The sequence below is a fragment of the Pinus tabuliformis genome, chromosome 1_2 (genome assembly GCF_031772625.1).
Source record: "Pinus tabuliformis cultivar Carrire ecotype Pingquan chromosome 1_2, CPIR1, whole genome shotgun sequence".
NCBI classification, from domain to species: Eukaryota; Viridiplantae; Streptophyta; class Pinopsida; order Pinales; family Pinaceae; genus Pinus; species Pinus tabuliformis.
This window is the reverse complement of record NC_142298.1, coordinates 1,201,147,754-1,201,154,591: the sequence shown is the minus strand read 5'-3', so window position 1 is coordinate 1,201,154,591 and position 6,838 is coordinate 1,201,147,754.

Here is a 6,838-nt window from a genome sequence, read left to right as displayed (position 1 = left end):
GACAATATTTTCATATTTAGAGAGTCTAAAAAGAGCTTAAAAGAGGACTCCATTTTGAGGAATGAGTGGTGTCTAGGATAGCAACTGGTTCTGGTTATGTTGGAACTTCTCAAAACATGTTGATTGATGTGAAGAGGCTGGCTAATATGACCACTCATTGCAACTGTTCCTCAAAAAGGGTAAAACAACCAAGTGAAAGCGTATGATCGGCCAAAGGGATGGTGGTGATGGGATGAAAACAACCAAGGCTCATCTAACGAAAGAGGTTGATAGAATGGCAATCACGAGGGTTAAAAATGGAAATGGGTTCATTTTTACAGAAGCTTGAACCATGGGAAAGTATGCTTGGATTCAGTTTCATGTTTACACAAGCTTGAAACAAAAAACTATGCTTGGATTCAGTTTCATGTTTACATAAGCTTGAAACGAAAAACTATGCTTGGATTCAGTTTCAAGTTTCCACAAGCTTGAAACGAAAAACTCTGCTTGAGATTGGTTTACATGCCCCCAGCATAATGAAACAGAGAGTCTCCTGTAACTAGATGGAAATCGTTGTGGTGAAGCAAGACGGTTATCCAACACCTTTTTGGCTTTGTCCAGATAGGGACAAAGGTGAATGGGGTGACACTAAAACTTCCCAAAACAATGTGCACCGAGCAAAAGCAAAGAATCTGCAATGCCAACCATCAATCAATCCTGCAAGTCATACCATGGGATAGGTAGATATCAATAATAACAGAGGAAATAATTGCATGCAAAGATTAAAACAATAAAACCCAATTCAAATTTTCAATTAGGTGTTATTGGAGAAAATAATCGATCTCCTCTTCCACTTACATTTGTTCTTGCTAGGGACATATTTAAAATACTACATAAAAAATGGAGAACTGCTAGCATAAAGATTGGGTCAGTGGAAGTTGTTGTTATAATTCCTATTGTAGTTTAAATATTTAGAAAGGCAATAAACATTCATTTTCCTAAGGTCAAACAATCATAGTTTTTAAGTAGTGTTAACATGCATTGAAACCTATATTGAATTGACTTGGTGTTTGTCTCTTCAAGGTCTAGTTTTGACATTGAGATAAAGAGGGTACCCTTGCTGTAATAAACTTGATGTGTGATTTTTTGATCCGTGGGTCTGTAGCCATGGGGAAGCAGAGAAAGAGAAGTAGGAATGTGGAAGGATCGGGATTGGGGATGAAGTGTATGGGGGCTATAATACGGAGAGTTCTGTTGTTTCCCCCATTCTTCCTAATGCTTGATATATGACAGCCCTATTACCTACATCTATTCTTCATCTCTATTTTTCGAACGCAAGTTGAATGTATATTGTATTTCTGCCAGAACTATGCATTTTCTAGATCAATCAACTCTGTTTGATGATGACAAGTTTAGTTTTGGTGGCCATGATATTCAGGGTCTTAGGGTGCCGAATCATGTTTTGAATGTTGCACCATTGTTGCTAAATGAGTCTGTTAATGGACATGGAGTAGTGGCTCTGAAACAGGATAGACCAACTACCCATATTGAGATTTTATCACAGGAGAAATTTGAAAATGGATCTAGTGAATGGGCCATAATTGGAAACAAGAAAACTAGTGCAAATAATGCTACATTTTCTCTGGATGTAGTAAAAATGAAAATGGAGGCCTTTAGGTATACTTCAATCCCTACAGGCATGAAGGATCCAAACTAGAAACAATGCAAAGGAAGGAAAATATATGTATATGATCTGCCCAAAATATTCAATGCAAAACTGGTAGAGCAAAGCCACAACCTGATTCCATGGCTCAGTCTCTGTGATTATTTTACCAACGGAGGAATGGGGAAACCCATTGAAATTTTTTATAGGTAGTGGTTTCAGACTCATCAATATGCGCTACAGTTCATATTCCATTCCAAAATATCTAGGCATGTTAATTTTAAGCATGCCTTTCTTTCATTTTTGGAAAATTAATCTTATAGTTCATCAACAAAGAATACATCAATAATTATATATTATGGAGTTGATGCTTGAGCTGACAAGTTGTTACACAGTAATTTGTCACTGTCATCATCTCAATCCCTCTGTTGTGTCATGTATCAAATAAACATGTTCATATCTTCCCACTAATATAAGAAGATTAAGCAAATGCTCTCTAATGCTGCAAGTTGACCCTTAATCCCTAAGTTTTTGCCTCATCGGGAGTAATCCCTTAATATATGCTATGATCCCCTGTCATACATAGTCTCATCACGACATTGTCGCAGCTGTACACTTGTTTCCCATGAAAGTCGAATTTTAGGGCCCAGCACAAGGTTCTTAGCTAATATATGCTATGATCCCCTGTCATACACAGTCTCATCGCGACATTGTCGCAGGTGTACACTTGTTTCCCGTGACAGTCGAATTTTAGGGCCCAGCGCAAGGTTCTTAGCTGTTTATCACAATGATTGGTCTGCATGCATTGCCTCCTTGCGATGCTATCACTGAGAATTAGTTCACGGCTAGAAAAAATCCAGATTGGGCGAATTTGTTCCAACATTTGGCCTTTTGGATGTCTCTAGAGCTGGTTGTTGGGTTAGTTTGGGTCGCCCTTCCTCCTCTAGAATGGTGGTTTCGTATTTTGTGCAACCTTCCTCGACGATAAGCTCCCTCTCCCTCATTTCATGGAGACTCCTTCTCCTATAAAATCACTCACCGTTTCTTTGATCTACTAGTTCTTTTGGTTGGACAGTGCTGCTAGTTCTTTTGAGTTTAGTAGATAGCTTTGGTGTGAGTGTGACAAGTGTGGGATTGCTAATAGTTTGTAAGAGGTTGTGGAGTACCTTCACTTTGTATTAAAGCTTGTGATTGAGAGAGAGATATTGTCTATTTGGGAGACCCATCTTTGAGAGTGAATGCTTGAAGGAACATACTGACTGGACCCTCTAAGAAGGGTTGCAATGTCAAGACTTGGTTGTAAGCTTTGGTCTTAATTCATTATTAATACAATCAATGATGATTTCCTATGTCTTGTATGTAATTTACTTGATAGCTCATGATTTCATGACTTTATGAGTAAATAGATCATTGTTGTTCTTGGTTGCATGCTCTGTTATTTTCTTGTGGTGTTTCAAGTTGATTTCTCATTGAGGAGAAGAAACAGAAGCTAGAGTAGCGCAACAGAACTTCATCAACCACCGATTTGAGGTAGGCCTGCAACGATGACTATTTAAGGGAATCAATTATTGTTTTGTCTTTGCTGTGACTAGACCCACTCTAGGGCTAGAGGGGTTGCCTCTGTCCACAGGGGGAACACTTTCCTACTTCACACAGGTTACCCTTACCTACATAGACAAGGAGTAATAGTCTACCATCTCTAACACCAATTGCAACAAAACCTTTATTTGCATATTTCTTGAAAATGCTATTCCTGAATGAAATCTAGACAACCAATTATGAATGAGTCTTAGGCCCGATGGTCTCTGTATTGTGAGTTTTAGCAATAGGATGTTCTATGAGAAGTAAATCAGTACATGGAGAGATGGTGCAGATTACAATAGGATTCAACTTGTTGTGCAGTATTTTCAATGTGTGTCTGGCTTCACACAGACTGAGATAATAAAAGACTTGAAGAAGCCATTGCAAACAGATTCTCCATTTGTCTAGATTTCAATGTTTCTGAGAATGGGGAGTCACCCTTTTAATGAATTTATTGCTCATATAAATTTTAAGCCCATTTGAATATGCGGCATAGTTCTCAGGAAGTCTACTAAAGAAGGTCTCTAAGGATTTCACTGGAATTGGGCTACTTTGATTTCACTAGAATTGGGCTTCTTTGCTCAAGTAAGGGCCTAGTCTGGAGCTTTTCTAAGCAATCATAAAAGAGAGAGATGTACCACATGGGTGCATGGTCAAGATTCCGATATCATTGTTTTCCCCATACCTGCAATGAAATCACAAAACATGTCCAAAAAAATTGTGATCATAAAGGAAGTCAAACTTAGTTAGTCTTTTATGTTCTCGTAAACACATAGTTAGATCATTGAAAATTGATTGCAATTAACATATGAAACGTGAAAAATCATTTAGGATACAAAAAATCAGACCGAGTGAGAGAATAGAAGTGCGTGGAGCATAAGTTCGACTCTTCCAACACATTCGTAGCTTGAATCTACTCTCGTCCTTCAGTCATCTCTGTAATCACCTGCTATCAACAATGCATTTTACTTAGTAAGAAAAAGGGATATGCCCATATTTTTAATTAAGGCTTCTTCATCTATTGTTTTACATCAACAAACTTAGATCCCATTAAGATTGTCACACTTGTAACAACTGCAGTATTCATTAAATCCCAACATGTTATTAGCATCAGTAATGTTCATGCCCTTAAATCCAGTCTTATAGATCCAAAAGAAATAGCGTTGGAGACTTTACAAATTACCTCTTGAATGGGTTTATCCAAATCGAATGGATTAAGAAACCCAGTGACCCCAAATTGTTTACCTGTTAGGAAAGAAAATGGCAGCTATTAATTTCAGAATAGCCATACCCATGTGCAACAGTTAAAGGGAATCAGCCCAAAGCATTCTGGTTTATATACTCTAGTACTAGAGGTTATTGTTGTATATGGTTTCCAACCCACATATTTCTTCCTTTCATGGGTTGATGTCAATTCCAAGGATTTTGGAAGCTCCAACTATTCGAGCCCCTTCTGCAACCTGAACAGGGTAGGATTCACTAGTAGACAACGATTAGAAAGACACAGAATGAAAACTACACTCTGTGGCACAAGATAAAATCTTTATGTAAATATGTGTATGTATAGTTGTTGTTTGACATATTCAAGAAAACTTACAGCCAAGCCAATGGTGCCCAATCCACATATTGCTACTGAATCATTGGGCTTCACCTTCCCAGCATTCCAGGTAGCTCCTAATCCTGAAATGAAAAACTAAACCCCATTTTATGATGCATCGACAATTTTACTTTTCTGTAATTTTGTAGGGCAAGAATCTCAGATCTAGGTGTATATTAGTGGAGAATGTATGATTATACTAGCTACCAAAACTCTTCATCCAAGCAAACAGATATTTTCCAATGGAGCTTCAGAATTCACTTTCTCTACACAGGATATGTGCACCACTGTATATTCACTGAATGTGGACAACCCAAAGAAATGATAGATGGGTTTTCTGTTGACAGAGAATTGGCATTTTTTGTCAATATAAGAAACTCAGCTCATGAAGTTGAATATGTAAACTTGACAAATGTTGTTCTTTCCTTGATCACAGAGCTCACATCTTTGCATTCCGCCATATATTGCAGAATCACATGATCACCTGCTTTCAACTCTGTAACTTCATTTCCCACTCTTTCTTAAATCCTACATGAGTGAGTCACACATTCTCGTTGGTTGAATAATGTATCATAATGATAAATCTAATCAATACTTAATTTCGAAACCAGGGCAGATGAAGAAACGATATATTCATTTTAACCATCAAAATCCTAGGAAACAGGGGAAGGGATCAAATAAAGAGAATAAACTAGAAATTACTTACTGTTTGTTCAAAGCAAAAAGGGTTTTCTTACCGTGAAAGGTGAATGCTAATGGCTCCAGAGAAGGGTGGCTTCCAAAAAATTACCATAACCATGTCAGGTGGAAGAACTACAAAAATAAACCCAAGGCCGAGTTCTTAGCTACAAATGAAAAATTGTTATCAAATAAAGAAAATAGGTGAGAAATCATTATTTTATTCAAAGAAAAAAGGGTTTTCTTACCATGAAAGGTGAACACAACCCATTAAATTGCCTCTCCCCTCCTTTCTTTGTAGCATTGTAATCATTAGCCAGCCGAGTTCAAGCATAGTCTAAAGAATAAACAAAAAGGACAGAAGACACACTAGCTGCACCATGAGAGGCGAGGTTTCCAGCAAACCATTTCCAGTAACCATCCCTGTCTTTATTGAATTAAAAAAGTCTCTTAAAATAATCCTTGAACCCAAAGTTGAAAGCCTAAGTGGAAAAATAATGGATGACATTCACAGTGTTTCCTCTCCATAACACAGTGATACCTTCATCCTTCATTGTCTTAGCAAAAAATCCATGATCCCTTTGTATGGTTCAACAAGACGTCCAGACTTCAACATTTCATCCCAGATTTGTATTAATAATGTGACACACTCAATAGGGGTCAGTTGTAGTTTTGGATAGTACAGCAGAAACCTCGCCCATGAGAAAGTCAATCATGAAACCAGTAAAAAATTTCTCTGCAGGCGCCGGAATAAAGACAGATGAACGGTCAGGAGCCAAAGCTACATTGCTGGCATGAGAAACATGCAAAAATACACTCTACAAGCCATCATAACTCTGGATAGGGACCATGCAATAACTGTTTCAAAAACCCTAGCAAATGGAAGGTGAAGCTCACCATACTGGACAGGTCAGATGCTATCTAACCTATTCAGTTGAAACTGTAAACCGTGATGGAGATTCAATCTAGACGAGTCAGATGCTATCTATCCTATTCAATTGAAATTGTAAACTGTGATGGATGTTCAATCAAATGGCACATGATGGTTCAATCGTCTAACAATTCATCTGAATGTTCAAAGTCGTACATGGTGTCATCTGGGGAAATTCATTTCAAAGGGGAACCCCTTACGACATAATTAATGATTCTCCGTCTCCATCATTTTTGGATGCATAAAAAAATAAAATGCACTCTTAATTTAAAGAAAGGTAATTTAATTAAAAAAAAAATAATGTCTTCAACTAAATGTGATGCTTACCTAGCCACTGTAATATTTTGTCATCAAGCAAATTGATGAATTTATGTGTCAAATATTTTTCGATCTTATGGTCTTTCACTAT